Below are 20,966 nucleotides of genomic sequence, written 5' to 3'. Positions count from 1 at the left end.
TACCTTAACCAAATCAAGAATCTAAGTATAGAAGGCAAAGCTCTCTGAAACACATTTGTGATTTGTGACTGTATAAATACAAACTCACTTGACTTGTTTCAATGTTGTTTCAATTCAAATTGATCTTACATTAATTTGTGCGTCAGTGACATGAAATAAATGATCTAAATGTTTTATGTAATCCACATATTCAGCTCTCCCTTGTGGAAGCCTTTTCTAAACAAGAGTTGAAGTATTCATGTTTAGGCTCCCACAAACTTCCTGCACACTTCCTAGGAAAGGTGAAGACACTTCTGTATGGGTGTCTTTGCTTAAAAAGAAAGAGAAAGAGAGGGTTAAAGGGAGAGAGGAAGAGAGAAAGTGAGAGAGGGCATTTGATAATTACCTAAGATTATTGCTCTAATATCGCTGCGCTTGTGACGCGTCCCCAGATTTATGAGTGTGGGAAAATAAACAAGTGAAATGTGGGTGCTGGAGCAGAAAGAATAAGCCATTAGCACTGGGTTGATTACAGAGAGCAGGAGTTTAAGAAGAAGGAGAGTGAGTGCTCAGCGCAGATATGGGGAGAGAGAGAGGGGGGGGGGGGGCGGTGAGGGGGGTTGAAAGGGAGGAAAACAGGGGGAGCAAGAGAGGGAGACAAACGCCTTTGAGCGAGAGTAGATCTGCAGTGTTTAAACTCACCCAAGTCTCTAATTGAAGTATGCCCCTGGGGCTGTCAGTGCTGCTCCACAGTGCGAAATCCAGTCTACAGATCTATTAATGTTGCTGCTTTGTCTAAAGGAGTGAGGAAAAGCGGCGATCCAAGTGCCAGATTTTGTAGTCAAATTGATTTCCAAGCTGCACACCTGCTGCAAAATTATCCAAGATTTTGTTAAATGTTTGTGAATGGACAAATGGAAGCTGCTTAAAATTGCTTCAAAAGATGAAATGATTGGTGACCTCTGTAGTGTAACTGGTAATCTTCCCTATTTGTGTTAGATGTGCAGACTGTCAGCAACTGAAATGATTGAGTTAATGCAGTTCTGTGTAGCTCAAATTGAGCCAGAGTAGTAAATTAGCATGCCCTAAGCTCACTCCATATTTCCTTCTTAAGGAATCACCCTGTTATAGGCCAATGAATAAAAGTCAAAATATCAGAATAAATCTTTGCCGCAAATTCTCCCCTCCGGCGACATTATTAATAGATTCAGGAGAAGAATAGAGAGGAGGATTAATCTTTAAGATGATGGATGGACTCTGCTCGCCTTCCCATGCTCCTGTGTTAAGGTCATTTTGATAAGAGGGTATATTTTGGGGTCCTGTGTACAAAAGGTCATCATATCTACTTCCAGGTACCTCTCAGAGTTCCGCTCTGGCTGCCAGGAGTGGAACTGCTGTCCCGATTGCACAGGACCTCTGACCTCCAACTACCTGCTTACTATTACTCCAAACTCTCTCTTTCTCTAACTCCCTGGCTGTGTGGGCAAGAATTGCTGTTCAGAGGTGAGAGTGATGGCTCATCCTCAGTGCTGGGCGGTGCCTCTCAGCGTAGCGTCGTGTACTGACAGTGGGTATAATAGTGGGGTCACCGATGGATAATGGGAAAGTCAGAACAGCCACTGGCTGTTAGGAAGTGCAGGGTCAGAGGGCTCATCCTTCACAGCCAATCACACTGTGCTCTGCCAGGAATGGCTACTGTATAAACAGAACAATATACTTTTACTACAGAATTCTGGTACCTCTACCTAATCTTCATCTGAAATTTTTTTGAAAGTATTTTCTTCATCTAACACATGTAACTGTTCACACGTTGACATTATAGAGCTTGTTTGGCACTTTGTAATACCTGTTTGTGTTTTTGCTGACTTTTTATCATGAAATTAGTTTCTTGCTGTGTTTATGCTACATATGGTTTTCATGATGGGACTTCAGCTCCATCTCCACCGCAGACCTAATCTGTGCAGAATGTGTTATTTTCTCTGCCTCTGTTCGAGCTGTGAGGTGAAAACCCTCCAGCACGCTCATTAGGGGAGTTTAGAGTGGCGGAGAGGGGATAAACATTTACCTTATGATTGTGTTTTACAATAAGCCTGATGTTGGTTGCCTTTATAGGGTTCAAAGGGGGCTGTTTTTACAGGCTGTGATGAAGCCACAGTAAAACCAGGAGGGGATTAACCAGCAGATGGGTGCTGGGAGAGATGGAGGAAGAGCAAAAGGAGATGGGAAGATAGACAGAGACGGAGAAAATGCTTGGAGTGAAGGCGTTCTGCACTAAAAAGAGACGAGGCAGACATATCTAGAGAGCCAAAATCTTTGTTTAACGTACACTATTTTATTATAATTGTATTATAATAGATTATGCATCTTATTATTGTGATATAGAGTCCCTCAGGTAACTCTACTGTGCAAATCGTTCAGCTCTGCAGCTATTGTCCTCTGCCCTATGACTTAACTGCATGCTTATTTCCCACATCGCCTTATGTATCCATCTCCTATTCTGCTCACAGTACAGGCAGGTTAAGTTGCTGGGTTGCAACCAAAGTGTTGCCTGTGAGCCAGAGATTTATTTTTCCTGATTGCCTTTAAAATTCTGCTTAACTATGACTCCCATGTCTCCCTCAGAGAGCTGTAATGGACTCCTCTGAGATACAGTGGGCCAACCAAGGCCCTTGGCCCCTGAGTAGAATGCAATACACACACACATACACACTTGTTTGGCATGGTTTTATTTTGTAATTTCTTTCTGTTTTTTTTTTTTTTAAATCCAAAATGCTTATTTCCCCCACTGCCCCTTTCTACAACACATGCTAATGAGATGCTTTGTAAGGCCGTTAATTAGCGAGCTAGTCACTGATTGCTGTGCTTGTTTTTGGTGTGTGTGTGTGTGTGTGTGTGTGTGTGTGGTGGAGGGGTGGGGGGGGGGGGGGGGTATTATATGGCTGTGTGCCGCTGAGGAGAGTTCTGTCAGGGTCTGCTCTGGAACCAATTAGGCTAAAGCTCAGTGTCCACTGAGGCTGCTGGGAGAAAAAGCCTGCTGCTTGCAATGTCAAACAGCAACATTAACACAGGCCGGAGAGGCAGAGCGAGACAGACGGACTGAGAGCCAAAAAGCAGCGGCCACTCACACCAGCAGACAGTTCCTCTGCTAGATATGAAAATCAGACAATGACAACACTCATACCCCCTCTCACAAACCTCTACCGTCACCATTGTTATCAGATTCAATTCTTATATATATTATATATTTTAATATATATATATATACCCACGTACTGCAGATACTCTTTTACTGATTCTCATGCCATTGGATGAGGTAACATCAGAATCAAAATATTCCTCTCCAAGCGTCTGCTATTTCAGGTGAAATGCCTGGATTTTTTTTTTTTTTTTTTTACTAAGTAGAGGTGGAAAAGGTCTTGAAGACAGCAGAAAGAAGTCTGACTTTTCTTTAAGATGTCAGTACATAAAATTGTGTTCCCATACCTGAGAATGTCACATGTTAATGCGTCATGGCCTACATACAGTAGTATGAGGTGGCAAAGTTCTGGATGAGTCCCATGTTTCTCATAAAAAACTTCTTTCTTGCATGACTGTGTGACATGCATGCATTCACTGCGTCACTACACTCCTTTAACTCGAATCACACTTGTTAGCACAGGAAGAGTGGTTTGTGTGTGTGTGTGTGTGTGTAAGCGTGCGTGCGTGTGTGTGTTTGTGGATGCATGTGTGCCTGCATTTGTTCGTTTGCCCGGTGCATAACCTCCTGTGTCAGGCTGACAGGCCCTGTGCCCCGCTGGCCACCATGCCAGGCCACGCTCTTCCCGCTGAGGCCAACAGGAAGTGACACATGTGAAATGCTGACCTGGTCATATGCAGCCCCCTCCAGGGCCTCAGGATGCTGCTCTTTTAGTCACTCTTCCATTTCCCTCCCTTTTTGTCTTTCAGAAAGGCCTCAATAGACTTTTGTCCCCGTCTATTCACCCTTTGATTGCGTACCTTTTTTCCCTCTTCTTTTCCCTCCCACAATGATTAAGAAAATTGCAGCCTATTTCCCAGGTCAGTGAGCAGGTCTGTAACATTCTTCTCAGCTGCCAGAGAACCCGGTAGATCATAGTTAGTCATTTTTATATCTTATATCTTGCAGGATTTAAAGCAGGATTTTTTCTAATTTTTATTTATTTTTATTTTTTACATATTTAAGAAATAAACAGTAACAAACAATTTCAAACAATATACTGAGACAAGAACATTTTAAAAATATTAATAATAATAATGATTAAATAAAATACCAATAATTAAACAGAGAAAAGACGGAAGGGAGTCAAAACAACTCACGCAGAAACAGACACGCACACAACAGGCGCAAGACAAAGGACCAAACACCTGGGCAAGTTAGAGGCTCAGAGAGTCAGCAATGCACCGCCACGTGTCCAGAGTCTTCCCTGGGAAACCATTTATCTGCGCCGTTGCAGTTCCAAATAGACCACATTCAGGTATGAAAAGGGTCCACGTGTGGATAGACAGGTTGTGTGGTGTTGCGGGTCGCAATCATCCTCTTTGCATCTTCAAGTCCAGCAAACACAGCACGTTTCTGAGTCCCAAAGAGCTGAAAGGCTGACTGGACATTCAGAATCAAAACCTTAACAGTATAACAGGAACAGTAACGTTAAACAAGGCGGAGATTTTGGATGCAATACTATTCCAGAACTGACCAACGGGGGTGCTGATATGTGATATGCCCTATGAAGGAAATTGTAGCGAATCTGCTGATGGTCTGGATTGCGAGATACTTCTGGAATGTTAGACCATACATCATGCCAGTCGAGAGCGAGGCCTGGGCAATCACGTGCCCAGATCCTCTCAATAGGAAGGGCAGAGCGGCAAGATACCACCAAGAACTGCCTTTACACCATGCCACAGTTTTTAGGCTGCATAGTAAATACTTTCGAATAGGATGAATGGGCAAAGGGCTCTGCCAAGGGACACCGTGTGCCTTGAGTGCCGACCTTAACTAGAGGTGAAAGAAAAAGGAGGAACGTGGTAGGTTCAATGTGTTCTGCAAGTCAGTGAATGTTAATAATCCATCCTCACTAAAAATGTCTTTTAGACAACAAACTCCCCTTTGTTCCCATTGTGGGGCTGTTATCTGCCTCCCACCAATCAGGAGTGCTGTATTATTGAATTTAGGGGAAAAGGTGTGGCAGTTACAAGCTCCGCATTGGTATGTTTCAGCTAATCTCCAAGTCTTGATAAGATGATATAATGGGGCCAAAGCGTAGCTGGCACTGTTTGTTAGAAAAATTGGCAAAAAGAACGTCATGAAGTGACCAAGGCTCTGTCATGGCATCCTCTAAGGTACGCCAGCAAACTGATGTATCTGGATTAAACCAGATGAGGAGAGGCCTCAGTACAACTGACCAGAAATAGAGTGTAAAGTCAAGAACTGAGAGGCCATAATCCTCTTTCCTTCTCTGTAGAGGAGACATCTTGAGTCATGGCGCAGGATTTAAAACATAATTCTTCTCCTGATGTGATTTTAATACTGCTTAAAATGGTTAACATCATGTCATGCATGTCAGCAAGTTTATTTTCTTTCAATTTGGACTAAAACAAAAGTTTATCTCATATGTTTTTATTAAAACATGCATAGTTTAGGATCCCTCACGAGGTGCACTTTCTTTCATTAAAAAGCAGATGCAAGAGTGATTTTTTTGTATGTGGTTTTGCTGATACACCACTGTATATATAAGATCTGATATAGCCAGGGGAGATTGTTGTCGGTGATGTCGACACTTGTGCTTAAACGGCCCTAGAGCCCCTTTTCAGACTGTCCCCAGGCGGTACCAACATTACACCTACACTTCCATCTCTTGCTGCTCTCCCAATCCTCTCCCCCAATCTCAGATGCATCCACTGAATCAGTGAGGGAGTGGCCCTTATTTCCAGGATGAGGCATTGTGCAAATCGGTCTGTTTCCATGCATTTTAGTAGCATGCGTCCACCTCTCCAAGGAGCCTTTCTCATCTCTTTTTATTTACTTATTTGTTTGTTTCCTACCTGCATTCTGTCTGTAGACTGGGAATAAAAAGGTCCCAAGTCCCCAACTACAGTCTACGTCTGCTTGGCACTGAAGAGAGCAGAAAGGATGGATGGAATGAGGGTGGAATTGCGATATGTAAATTTGATAAGGAAACAACTTTTTCCTCAAATTTATCCAGCTCTGATTCCTCCAACAAGCCGACCACACAAAGCTTGGGAACTACAAAAGGATTTATTGTAATGTACCATTGAGGATTTCTTCACATTACACAGGTGACGGTTACAATGCAGCTCATGGGAATACTAAAGGAGGCTTTGTGTAGTATGGACTGTTACTATAAACGTAAAAGAGTTGAATACCTTGAGGTTTTACAGTAGTAAGCATTTGTGTGTGTGTGTGTGTGTGTGTGTATGATTGTGCATCTATGTGATACGCTCCACGTACAGTATGCGTGCACATGTAGGTGCACATGCATGCACATTGCACACACCCATCCACATGGTGTGTATTTAAATGCTTGATTATGCATTTTGCATAGCTTTGGGACATGCATCACTCTTCCCAGACTGCTAATAAAGTGACCAGGGAGATGGGGAACCTAAATGAATCCTAAAGTGCCTGGCTTGCATTCCTCACTCCCTCACTCTCCCTCACTGCTCTGCTTAGTTATTCCAGGCCGCCGTGAAAAGCTGTGCGCCGCTCAGCTCTCCTCCTCCTTATGTCTGTCTGCTATAGCCAGGTGCTCTGTCTCCTGAAGAGGTGTGGCCTGCTCCTAATTGCCTGGACCACAGTGAACTATGGGCAAATGCTCTGTGTGAAGGAGCACCATGGAGGAATAATTTTGAATAAATCACATAGTTAGCCGGGTGGTATTTTCTGCTAAATAAGCAGTTCAGCATCCGTCTCACATGGAGGTGTGAGCGTTAGAATGACGGGTCACTTGCCATAGGTCATGTTGGGGAGGATTTAAATGATTTAAATGATGTTACGGCCACTGAAGGGGACAGGTTGAGGAAGGATGTGTAAGGCAGCACCTCTTTGTTGTTTGAACCTGACAGACGCTCACTGCTTCACTCTTTCACTCTCCCCTCTGAAGGAGGGCTCATAGCCCTGGGATGAGGGCTTCTTATGATGAGAGAGGTGAGAGGTTGCTTGGATCTCTTTCACTCTTTCTCCCCCTCTTTCTCTCTCTGCCAGCAGAGGATGTTTTTATTGAAGTCTGAGAAGTGCTGACCACAGAGAGACAAGTCCAGCATGCACTGTAATGTTTTAAATCAGGAGATGAGCCAGTTGTAATAAGCTGCAGCCAAATAGACTGAGGCTTAGTTATTGTCTGACAAACAAGCAAACCGTAATGTTGAATGCAGGAAGCATTTGGCAACTGGCTATAACATTTTCAATATTACCCCAAGCTCTTTTAGCATCTTTAGCACAGTTTGAAATTAGCACAGGCTCTCAGATCCCACGATAAAGTTGATAGGAGACGCAATAGGCTAATTAGATTAATTCTGTTTGATGTCTCTGTGAGATACACATTGTCTGATGCTGTCTCTTGTCATCTTTTATAACACACCAAGAGCACATTCAGAAACGAGTTGGGAACTTAATGAGTATGAGTATGTTATGCTCTGTATAATGCCCATATTATGAAAAAAACAACAACACCTTTTCTGGGATTTGGAGTGTTAGCTGTTCAAAATCTCCACGGCCTTATACGTAACTAGCCGAGACGATGTGGTTAACTGTAGCATGCTAGCTCGTTCTCAATGGCAAAACCCTGCTACAACACACACTAGTTTACCATAATCTACAAAAGAACTACTTTCATGTCCCTGTTCTGCAGGTATTCCAAATGTGTGCCATCATTTAGACGTAACTACTGCGCATGTGCGACTCCCAACAATGATAGTATAGAAGTGAGATGTCACCCCCTGCAGCAAAAACAGAGACCTAAACACACAGGGTGAAAACAGGATCTGCAGCAATGTGCAGTACAACAAAAATGTGGTGTTTTTTGAAAATGAAATCATGTAAACCTATTCTGGTACAACCTCAGAATACAATTATGAACCTGAAATTTAGCATAATATGGGTGCTTTAAGTGCTCATTGTAAGAGAAACATGTAGAATTATGATGGTGCTGTTGTTAATGTGAAAATAGGCATTTTCAAACAAAGCACCATAAACACTTGGTAAGCTTTTACTCTTTTATTGACCATATACATATATACTGCTTGTAGAATTGTCTTTGATATGCATTAATTTTATTTCTCCCCAAATCAATATATAACATTTTGGTGCTGAACTCTGCAAATCATCATTTTTGACTCTGTAATATGACTTTTGCTGATATGGCTGCATCTCTCAGCCTTGTCTTGTGTTTATAGGATATCCTCTGCAGTCAGGTCTCATGGAATTGATATCAGTGAACCGCTCCAGGCATCCAAACAATCCTGCTCCAGGCACAGCTATCATTATTTTCTGGGAAGTTGTGTGTGTGTGTGTGTGTGTGTGGTTTGTGTGTGTGTGTGTGGTGTGTGTGTGTGTGCGTTGTTTTGTGGTTTGTTGTGCTTGTGACCGAGTTAACACTGGTTTACAGCTTATGTCTGTTGTAACTGATGTATTTTCGCAGTAGAGAAAATTAGTGCTCAAAGAACAGTCCTCAGCCATACATCTTTCCATTAACAAACACACACACCACAACGACACCACGCAGATCCGCATTTCATCAGAGGGGCAGATTCAGGCAGCAGTAGATTAAAAACAACGTGTGTTTTTACAGGTCCATAAATCAAGCATGGGACGAGGGGGATTCATTTAGAGAACACCAGAGTTGTGGCATAGTTGCCCTCACGTGACTAATGCTTAACTGCGATACTTTGATACACTGCCTTTTTATTAGTTTCATTCTCTCCTGTCCCATATCGATGATTATCTCTCAGTTCACATTTGACTTGCAGAGTAGGCTAGATGTTGTGTTCATTTTAGTTGAACATTTCGATGATGAAACCACTGATTAAGCCTACACATGGGCAAATGATTAGGCCTACAAAACAGTATTAGCAACATAATGTTGCATCTGTGTTGCGTGATATTGATCTTATGTATTAGAAGTGGAGTAAACAGCTGTTTTAATTTATTTTCACAACATGCAAACTGTTTTAAGGGTAACGCCAGGTCTAGTCTTTGTTCTTTTCATCCATTGAGTCAGTTCGCTTGTGGGTATGGTGGATGGAGAACAGGTCATAGGGTTATAGCTATTTGGGCTGTTCATACTTTCAAAACAGTACTAGTTGTAATGGTCTGTGAAGCACTACCATAAAGTGTTTTTTATAAAATGTTTTGTTGATCAGTGATTTGGGGATATAAATGCAACATCACACATTCATTACCCACACATGTGCTCCCGCCGTCTGATTGCCTGAGTTCCTCTTAGGTTTATCTGTGTTGTTGGCGTGTCTGTGTGTTTGTTAGTGCGTGTGATCCCCAGCTTCACTCGTCTCTGTGTGTCAGTGCTGGTCTCAGGTTAGAGAGCAGGGGTAATTTCCCCTGCAGTAAAACCCCAACAAGTGGCACCAGGGGAGAGAGAAGCATATTACAGGTTGAAGCGGCTCTGCTTCCCGGCACCACAGAGAGCTACAGGCTCTCCTGACCTGTGACCAGGCAAAGCCCGTGTGTGTGTGTGTGTGTGTGTGTGTGTGTGTGTGTGTGTGTGTGTGTGTGTGTGTGTGTGTGTGTGTGTGTGTGTGTGTGTGTGTGTGTGTGTGTGTGTGTGTGTGTGTGTGTGTGTGTGTGTGTGTGTGTGTGTGTGTGTGTGCGTCGCACTGGCGGAGGCTCAGAGTGTCGGAGTCTGCCTCACTGTGTTCCTTTCATATTGTAAAGCCTTTATTAGGTACCGACCTGTTGTGGGGGCCACAGTGCAATATTATTTTGTGTATTACAGTTGAGAAGTGAGCATGTGTGTTTTCTACGTGTGTGTGTATTTGTGTGCAACTTTTAGATAAACAGCTCTATATAGAGGCAGGTTGGAAGGTGAACAGGTTGGGTAAATATATCAAATAACTGTAATAAAATCTGCTGTAAACCAGTGAACACAATTTGACCTTTAAACTCTAACTCCCTCAGTCACAGCACTATATGTAGACCACAGGGGCTCAGTTCATTAATTCTTCTGAGGGCTGGACGCCATGAGGAGGAAGCATAATATCGCAAATTTTTGTGAGCTTTTTGTTCCACAATGCTGCTCTTGAGTGGACAGTTCATTTTTAAGCAACTATAGTAATTGATTGTTTGCAATGTTCAATAGCTTAGCAACCCTAACGAGGCACACCAGTTCTGTCAAGGTTTGGATTACTTTGTGTGTGTGTGTGTGTGGTGTGTGTGTGTGTGTGTGTGTGTGTGTGTGTGTGTGTGTGTGTGTGTGTGTGTGTGTGTGTGTGTGTGTGGTGTGGTGTGTGTGTGTGTGTGTGTTGTGTGTGTGTGTGTGGTGTGTGTGTGTGTGTGGTGTGTGTGTGTGTGTGTGAGAGTATGCAAGTATTTTTAGTTTGGAGGTGGTGTCTTTTTTTAAGCCTTTCCAACACCAGAAATATACACAGTGTTCCCATGGGGTCCTAAAAAGTCTAAAATTCTGAACTTTAAATTTAAAGCCTTAAAACGTCTTTACCCTCATCCCAGAAACGCTTTCTGCTGAAAGAAAAAGTATTGAGCCTACAAGCAGAGCTCTAGAGCAGAACATAGTTCTTTTTGGGGGATATTGGTGTTGGTACGTATGCAGTGATAAAACTACAAATCCCATGATAAATGCAATACCTGCCCGCTAAATACGTCTGCCTCTCCTCAGTGTTTGTTAACGTTTGGCTAGGGCCAGGCCTACAAGTGGAAATAATTTACTGTTACTAATGTAGGTTGTAGCTTGTTTCGCTACTGCCGACAATCTTGCTTAATAATGGACCAATTTCAAAGATGTTGTTCCTATGAGGACACAAAAACATTTTTCCTCCAGGTTGAAAAAAAACGGTAGTTACCCTTTAATACTATGTCAACATATAGTGTACATTATCGGCTCTGTCCTGCTCTTTATTGAATTTGGGGAAGCTTATATGCCAAGAAACCTAGCTAAACTCGTTGTCTGATACAGCATTATGTTTGCTGAACTCATTTATTAGTCCTAACCCTAAAAGCCTTTACATTAAGTGAAACATACAGTCAGATTATATGAACAATTGAGCATACATTGAGCCTTTATTCTAATTATACTTCCTGACTATTCTTTTATAACTATTCTATAATATCTATTACCAAGCTGCAGCTAACAGTTGTCGTTTCAGCCGGCAAATCTGAAGGTTGCCACTTAGAAATTAGTTCTGCCTTTGTTTACATCTGTCCGAAATCAGCAACCCATTGTTTAAAAAATCCCAACGAATTTCAAATGGTTCATCTTCCCCCATTATTATTGAACATGTTATCGTATATTGAAAATTGCACATGTGTCGTGCGAGAACAGAAAATCTGACAGTCATAGAATAAACGTCAAGACGGGGCTTAGCGGAGAGCTGATGGAGAACCACAAAGTTCGAGATCTTCCGCTGAGCTTCTTCTCCTCTGAGCTTCTTTTCCGCTGAGCTTCTTCTCCTTCGTCAGTGATGTTCTGTCGTACACAGAGAGCTGCTACAGGACAGAGTAACTTGACAGACTTTTGTCATTCCTACAGGTCTGTCAATGGCAGTGAACAGTGAACATAGTTAATTGGTGCCTCTCATCTCTCCTCCACTCCTCCTCGCCACTGCTGCCTTTTAATACAGTGTTATGATAATATAGCCCATATAAAACCCTACACACAGCAATGAATGATGAGCTCATGTCTGTGTGTGTATGTTGGTACACTTGAATGTTTCCTTCATTGAGTCTGCCTCATTAATTTTGGTAGCCAAATCTCCATTAGGTTTGAATGAAAGACAAAGGCGAACCAAATAGGGCAAGAAACAGGACTGGACTGGTGGGCAGAGGGGAGGGAAAATCATCAGAGATGAAGAGAGGAGTGCAGAGTATGGGTGAGGAGAGAGTGGATGGAGAAGAGAATGAAGGGAGGAGAGAGGTGAGGTGAGGTGGGGGTGGGGGGTGGGTGGTGGGGGCCAGGATGTTCATCCATTACATCCCACAGCGGCCTAGGGGTCAGCTTCAGCAAGACGGATTCAGAGCGATCAGGTTTGGACTACATCTCCCATAAATCCTGGCATGTGACGCTGATGGATGTGGGCCATAAAGCCTCCCGCTCTGACATGCAGAGAGCAACATGAAGAACCATGGGAAAATTTGAGTGCTCCAGGTTAATGTCAACGAGGCCCGGGAGTGAAGAGGGGATGATGGAGGGAAGGAAAGACGGGGGACATCGAGAGATCAGAGGTGTAGCGAGGGGGATTGAGAAGAATGACTGGGCTAAGAGCAGAATGTGAAAAAAGCACAGTTTGTGGAAACACTGTAACAGAATTTACTGTGACATTGCAATGATTCAGCCGTCAGCCGAGTTTAAACCCATGTTGCTTGGAGCGCATTAAATAGACCGCGCCCGTTTGAGAAGGATAAAGACATCGAAATAACTTTACTGACACCTATTTTGTAGTTTATTTTCTGTCATCTCCAAAGGTTGGTAATAAAGGAGATGACCAATGTTACAATGTTTGGCAAGAGTATTAGGGTAATTAATTCTGTGTGTCTTTTCATTTATTTTGTTATTGTATGTCTACATGGTGTTTGATGCATGACCAAGATGAATATAGCTCATTAAAAAAGCCTCGTGATTATAATAGGGCCAAACACAGGAACTGCCGACCTGGCTAGACAGGAAATGGAGACATGTGTACTTCCTCATTAACAGATCCCCATTTGGGCCATAAAGCACCATCCCAATGCGCACAAGGAAAATGCTCTGATTAGGGGGGTGGAGGGGCATTGCTGCCCTAATGAAGGCTTTCCCCACAGTCATTTATGATATTGGTATGGGTGGTATGGTGACTAGGCCTATGGGATGAGCTGACTTACGGAGATATGGACATGAGATAGCAGATGCAGTATATTTGTATGGATGGGAGAGATGAGAGAGCCGGGGGAATGCATATCCACAACTCATTTGTAGGAGTCAGTTTTACTAGGTTGCGGCTAATGGAGATGAGCTTGTGTTAAGAGCCAGGGGAGAAGCTAATTTTACATGAAACTAAAAGAGGTTTGAGAGTTGTGTGTGTGTGTGTGTGTGTGTGTGTGTGTGTGTGTGTGTGTGTGTGAGAGAGATTTTCAAAAGCTGACCATCTTTTCCCATAAAAGCTTTCTCTATTTAACTGAAGAAGAAATGACTGAGAACGACATCACTCATCGTTATCATGTTTTCTCTTTAATTTACATTTTAATGAATTGAAATCTGATAAAAAAAACAAAAAACAGTATTTGGTTTATTTTTACACAGAGACTTCAGCCTAGATTGACAGAGATTGTGTTTTGAGGGTTAACTGCACATATTTGTTGTGCCTCAATTCCTCACTTTAGTTCCTGCTCTATATTAAATTCATGCAAATTACAGACCTTAGTACAAAGTTTTTCTGCAACCTTTCAACGGATTTTATGGGGACTACTTTTCAACACTACAGAGTTAAAAATTATTAATAGACACTCAATTGTCACAGCTCTGTGTAGAAATAGCTATTATGTGGGGCAGATTATGGGATTTACATTGAATTTACGAGGCTTTATTTTTGACCAGTGGTATTGTGCGTGCCTTCCACTCATTAGGGTGGTTCACAAATAGCATGCCGTTCCGACTTTGTCATTTTGGTGATGTTGTTGCGTTCCTCTAGGAAGTTTACGTAAATGCAATCCTTAATGTTTTAGTAATAATGGCAAAAAGTCTTGGTGGGAAAAATAAACACATAATAAATAAAGATTTTAAGATCCACAAAACCTGGTGGGCCCAAAACTGAATACACTAATCCCCTCTTCACCACTGTCTCCTTCTCGCTCAGCTTTCCCAGTTTTCTCCACTTCTTCTTGTCCCCCACCCCCCCTCCTCCCCCCACCATCGCCACAGCCTACCGAGGCCCTTGTGTCCACCTCATTCATCACCGGTTTGATTCCTCTGCTCCGAGAGAGAGGAGAAGGAGAGCGAAGGGAGAGGAGAAGAGAGAGAGAGGAGAGAGGAGAGAGAGAGAGAGAAGAGAGAGGAGAGAGAGCGAGAGAGAGGGAAAAGGAGAAGGGAGAGAGAGAGGAGGGAGATAGAAAAGAGAGAGAGAAAAGAGGAGAGAGGAAATTGAGGAGAAGATAAAGATTCATAAAACCCTCCTCTGTTCTCCTCTCCTTCTTTTCCTACCCCCCTTCCTTCAGTGTGTGAGGAAGAGATGGGAAAGCAGCCAGTGGAATTAATTGCACCCCGTTACTGAAGATCAGCAAGTTTGCACTGTTGGCGTGCTGATCTGCCTATGGCTGCCCACTAGGTAACCTTTGATTAATGTTGCCCCCTCCCATTTTTTTCCCCCACTAATATTTATTTTGTTAAATGAAAATCCTCCTTTCTTAGTACCCTCCCTTTATCCTCACTCTCTTCCCGTGTCCCTTTTTTTTAGGGGCTTTTCCTCTGGGTCACCGGGCCCCTGTGTTTTTCAAACCTTAAATTAGATTTCCCGTCCTCCTTCTCCCCCATGTTTTTTTTTCACAACTTTGCTTCAAAGTCTTTTTGCTTTGGGGTTTGGGGGTGTGGAGGGTTTAGGTATCGGTTTAATTTAAGGGAAAATAAATTGCCCGGGGGCCTTGTGTTTTGGGGAAAAGATTTTGGGAAATTGGTTTCGGTCTTTTTGCAGTTTATTAGGCCCCCCGGTGTGGCGATTTTTCTCTAAATTTGCCCCTCAGCCTCTCGTCTTCTTCCCGACACTTGACGCTCTCTCCCCCCGAGGTCCGGAAAGGGAAAACCCCACAAGCCACGCACAAACAAACAAAGGGGTAAAGGGCACACCCCATGCCCCCGGGGAAAAGGGCCTTTTGCTGGGGTCCAGGCAGTACAAAAGGTTTAACAGATTCTAACACAATATCAAAAAGGGCTGGTGTAATAATAATACCCATCAGGGGGTTTACCATAACAGGGGTAAATAAAAGGGAACTCTAAAGTGATTTTCGCTCTTGCAAAACACACCCTTATGTGGGGGGTTTGTGTTGTGTGTGTGTGTGGGTTTTTTGTTTGTGTTGGGTGTGTGTGGTTGGTGTTGTGGGGTTGGGTTTTTTGGTGCAGAACCCCCCATTACACGTTAGAGTTAGCCCATGTTTGCTGCAGGGGAGCAGTGTGATGGTGTCAGTGCCATCATCAACTCTGAGATAAAATGTTGTCACCTAAGGTCACAAGTTCAAGTTTGTTTTTTTCTCCTGCTATAATGAGGCAGCGATACAAAACATGCAGACATCTATATCGGAACATCTATTACAATCACTCGGGTGCTTTGTTTTCCCTCTGTTTAATGGCCTGTTCCTGCTGCTCGTCTATTTTGGTCCATCTCAGTCTTGTTAAGTGCTGCCATTCTCCTGTGTTTGGATGTGGCCCAGAGGGCCCTTAGCGAGACCAGGGGCTTGGAATGAGCTGCAAGCCCCAGCCAGGGGGTGCCCACTGTAGGCTGCCGATCCCACTAAATCTCCCTGATTACCTGGGGTGGCTGTGGTGTGATGGGGGTGTTACCAAGGTGGTTGGCCCTCCAAAGAGGCTGATTGAGATGCAAATGGAGGCCATAACTCAGAGGTAATGCAGACCTGAGCACCCTTTTCCTCGTCCCTTCCTGCTCACCTCACTCTCTCATCGCTCCCCATTTACTCCAGCATAGGAGGAGGGACTGCTATTGTCTCAGTATAAAGTTCAATATTTATCATGGTGCAAGATTGTAATTGAGAAATAAGGGTGAGGGCCGAGGAGAGTAAGAAAGTATGAGCATGTGATTAAACTGTGGTTTCGATGAAGGTAACCGATACTAGCCAGATACTACCAGATAAGTGCACACACTCTTGTGGATGATCATGTACACACACACAGGCACACCTGAAGATAACAAACTCTGCTTCTGTTTCTTAGAACAGATGGACACAATAAAGTGCAAGGGACTCGGCTTGCCAGTAGAAAGGTGGAATGAACAGGGGAAGAGGAGGGGGAGGAGTAATTGCAGAGTCCTTTGCTGAATTGTTCTGTGGATGCAAATTTAAATCCCTCCTATTATTTTAATAATCTGCCTTTTACTGCTTGTGCTCGGATCATTTGTTTGCAAACCAGGTTATTTGGAGAGGGAGGCTCGGGGGTAATTTCATGCTTTGGAGCATTTATATCTATAACTTAATGAGGAGAGGGCCTGTTGTTTCCTGGTAATACACTGCTAGAGGGGTGCAAACTTTTTATTCTCCGTTTAGGGTACTGTTAGAGGGCAATAATGTGGGATTATCAAATGGAATTAAGGAGCAAACTGAGGAGAGACCTAATGCAGCTTTGGGTGATAGACCAAACTTAATACTGATGTTTCATTTAGGATTTTTTAAGTTCCTGGGGTGTACCATAGGAGATGGACTTTCCCATTTGCCCTTTTCAATAAGATAACACACATTTCTTCAAAGATTTCTTCACATTTAAGTATCCTTAATCCCCAGCACCTGTTCAGTTGGGCTGTTTTTACCCCATGCACATTTTCTTTTCCTTCTTAATTATCTAAACTTCTTAAAATGTTTGTTCAACAGACAAACTGTAGTAGGTCTATCAGTTTATTAAATTCAGATCCGTCTCTTGCTTATTGTCACTCAGTTGGTGCCAGGACAGGGAGTCCGCCCAGTGGCCCGGCCCAAATCTATTTAACACAACCTTATTACATTTAGCTGAGAGACAAGAGGAAGACTTGCTGTCTACGGAAGGCAACGCACATCCTTGTGAGATGACCGGGTTTGTTAATGTAGTTACTCTCCAGCAGTGGAGCCAAGGACTACGCAGAACGGACTGATGGAGGGAGAAGGTGTGTGGCCACGTGCCATCCTCCACCGCCTCTCCCCCTCCTCCTCTTCTTCTTTCTTCTTCTTCTTCTTTCCTTCCTCCACGCTGTCATTCCTTCGCTCCTCCGTTCCCTTGTGAAGGACTCTTCTCTCTGCAAATTCGATCAGACTGCATGAATTAAAGCAATAATTCAATTTGTTTACAAGGCCTCATTTATTCTCTGTCAGGCCACCGCTCCGTTGACAATCCGTGGCATGCTGACCCCCGACCTTTGCTGGGGTCACATTTATAACATTGTTCAACGAGAGTCTTTCAGGCTATTATCAGGCGACAAGGGGCTAAAGATGCATGATAAGAATCCTATTATTCAAATCTGTGCAACACTGTAACATAATGCAAAACCACGCAACCTTGTCAACAGACGGGGTAGATCATGTAAATGGTGTTTTAACAACTACAGTTGGTGGTAATAAATGTGTTTAGGAATATGAAAATTACCATATAATAATACTGATGGTTATTATTTTTTCAAACCCAATAGTACCACTGTTTGTCATTTATTCCCCCTTCAAAAACATTTGGTCTTAGGTTGCTTTTCCATTCATTTGTTTGTCTTCTAACACTACCTGTGTGATTTTATACCAGAGATAACAGGTGACTTTATCCCAGAGAGAAGAGAAGCAAAGGCACAATCTTTTGTATTTCCAGGCAAAACTATTGCGACAGTGGAAAATGGTAAGCAGTTTAGAATATTGCCAAACAAAAGAGCTTTTAATCAAAGGGCACAGCAGAGCCTGCGGAGTGTAAAACACTCCCTCATCAAAAGGCCTATTATACACTTACTCACATCAAAGGCCTCCATGTTTCTTAATTGCCTGATTCTTTTCTTATTCAATTATGTGATGCTTATGTTTTTATACAGCTGATACAAAAAGAGCTTGGGTAACCAAATCAAAGGGGCTTAATTTATCATCTCTGTACAGTGATGTGTATTCACTACAACAGTGTACATATGTGTGAAGGCATTCCTACGAGTCTGTCTGGTACTTTACCAGCCCCCCGGATACAGAGTAGTGTTTCAGGAGAAATTAAACAGTGTAAAACTAGCAGGTTTAGATAAAGCAATCACATTACAGACACACTTGAAAAGAACACATTATTTTGTACTTGAGAGTGTTGAGCTTTATTGCTGACACCCCAAATAGAAAGTTTTATACACAGTGTAAGTGCACAGGGTCTAAGACTTTTTCTCCCGACTTTATTGTTATCTAACCACAACATAATCAGCATCTAAGTCGGCGTGTGTCGTTCAGCCAGACACTAAAGTCCCTGTGCAGAATTGCAAAATAAGATGGGTGTAAATATGTAATTGCCAGTGCTTATTCTAAGATCTGAAATATTAGGGGGCAATATGGATCGCATTAAAATCCTGGTTGTTACGGGTATCGGTTACACTGAAGACATGCAGGAAAATGTGCACTGTCTGCGAATCTGGCGGAGATGGAGTGGGTGAGATGAGGGGGGAGATAGAAGCAGGAGAGGGTGAGGAAATAGAGAGGAAGAGACAGAGAGGAAGAGGAGAGGAAGATGAAAATCTCTTAATGTCTTTCTAAGAACATAGACACATTATTTAAATCTCCATCACTTTTTAATGTAAATCTGATCAGGCTCTGCGCTGGACAAAGGAAGGGAGAAGTGAAACGGTGGCAACACACACACACACACACACACACACACACACACACACACACACACACACACCACACACAGATAGACACGGACAGATGGAGAGCAGGTGTATTATAACATTGTTAGGATTGAAAGCTGGATGTCACCATCTCAATTCACATTTTATCTTTAAAGAATACAAATGCACACAAAACACTTTTAAAATGATATCAGCTGTCCTTTGCGCTGGCTGGGTAATATTCTGTGTGTGTGTTGGTATGGGTGCATGTGTAAGTTTGTATGTGCGCGTGTATATGTGTGTTTGTGTGGAAACTGATATCTGCCTCAGGCCCCATGGCCCTGGTCTGTCTGCATCCGAAAAGCAAACTCTGCAATTATGATGACCGCCGTGTCCTTTTCATTTCCCATCTCTGTCTCTCTCTCTCTTTCTCGGGCTCTCACACTCTCTTTCCATCTCCTTGTCTTTCTTTTTCTTTCTTTTTGACCCTTATGTCTCTCTTCTGAAAGGTTAAGAAATTCTCAATAGTAAGACAATAACAATAAAGTTTGATTACACCTGCAAGCTACAATATGTATTCTTCTTGCACTTAACTCACATTTACTCACCTCTCTTTAAAATGTTCTGTTTTTCAATTTTATTTTTAGGTAATAACAATATTCAGACAAGGAATTTTGTTTATTTGTATAAGTTTAATTGAAATGAAAATCATAATAATTACTTCTTGGCATTATAATTAATGATTTTTTTTCCTTCATTTTTTACATAAATTTGAACATAGTTTTTATTTTTTGCATGATTTTTTTACATTTACACTGGTGCCTTAAATACACATTATTTGTAGTGGTAAAAGTACCTACATTTACTCAATTAGAATACTATACTTTCCATACTTTCATATACTTTTAAAATTTCCATTTACTGTTGTACAAGGAAATATTGTAAACTTTTAATTTAATATTAATATGACAGTTGTAAGGTTTGTTTAAATAAAGTACATATTTCTGCTGATACTTAGTACATTTGATTAAGTACATGTTTTTAAAAGAGGAGCTGGAATTGAGTAGTTTTATATCGGGTTATTGCTTCTTTTACTCAACTGAAGGAACAAAAATACTTCTTCCTCCACTGGTTACCTGTCATTATTTCCCTGCTTTTTTTCTTTTTAAGTCCTGCCTCCTTCTCTGTGTTCTTCTCAGCACGCTCAGTGTTCCTCTGCAGCCTCTACATGACTCCTTGTCAGGTCTGAGTGAGTGATTAACTCATTGAAGTGCTGACTAATTAATGTGTTTCATTAATTACAGTCATTAATGCTGTGTTTACTAACATGGCCCGCTGTAGCCTTAGTACGTCACTGAATGGAAATGTCATCAGGTACTTAACCGTGGCCTGGCCTTTACTCGTGTGTGTGTGTGTGTGTGTGTGTGTGTGTGTGCGTGTGCGTGCGCGTGTGTGCGTGCGCCCCTGATGTCCGTGTTAAGAGTACCAGCACGTATGTGCCTCATTCTCCATGTTTCTCATCTGGAAAATCATCCCATGTCCTTCCTTCACCTTTTCCATATCTGCCCCTGCAATTGCTTGATTTGTAACTTGATTTCAGGAAAGGAAAAACCTGTAGATTATCCAGCTTTCATTAGGGGGGAAAAACCCAGTCCGTGTCAGAGAAAGAAGAAATCAATTTAATACCGACTTAAATGGAGGAAATTGCATATTCTGCCTGTACTGTATGTGCTGAACAGGCACTTTCTCTTCCTCACCAGAGACCTGCCTCCCTATTAATTGCAGTGTGTGTGCATGCCAGTGAGTAAGTGGATGTGCGTGTGCATTTGTTTGCTTGTGTGTGTGTTTGTGTTTGTAATGTGTCGAGCGTGCGCATTCATTTGTGCGTTAGGTGCTTGAATTCATGTTTCCCGAGTGTGTATTCAGTCTCTTTGTCTGTGTGTGGAGGTCAATTCTCAGACCCGCGGTAGGGCACCCGGCCAGATGTGTCTGTTTCTTTATTTTGCTGTGTGCGTGTGCGTTCACCGCACGTGGTGTGTGTGTCCATATGTGTGTCCATATTTCTTTGTTGGTGTACGGCGCGTGCATAAGCACAAGCGCATGTGACTTAGCCAGGTGGAGAGCAGATTGGTTGGTATTTATGAACAAACGTCATAATTGTGACAGGATGATATACGACCAGCACATTCTACAGTCCCCCCCCCCCTCCTTTTCTCTTTTTCTTTTTGCTAAAAATATATTTCTATGATAAAATGCAGTCTTAAAAGCTGATG

At 42.5% G+C, this 20,966-nt stretch overlaps 1 protein-coding gene across 1 annotated transcript in view; it reads left to right on the top strand.

Annotated features, from left to right (window-relative positions):
• wwox (WW domain containing oxidoreductase) overlaps positions 1-20,966 on the top strand; it is a 136,841-nt gene that overhangs the window by 13,941 nt on the left and 101,934 nt on the right. The window lies entirely within an intron of this gene.

The sequence above is a fragment of the Etheostoma spectabile genome, chromosome 8, assembly GCF_008692095.1.
Source record: "Etheostoma spectabile isolate EspeVRDwgs_2016 chromosome 8, UIUC_Espe_1.0, whole genome shotgun sequence".
Classification (NCBI taxonomy): domain Eukaryota; kingdom Metazoa; phylum Chordata; class Actinopteri; order Perciformes; family Percidae; genus Etheostoma; species Etheostoma spectabile.
The sequence above is the reverse complement of the archived record's forward strand: the minus strand, read 5'-3'. Positions and strand labels throughout refer to the sequence as shown.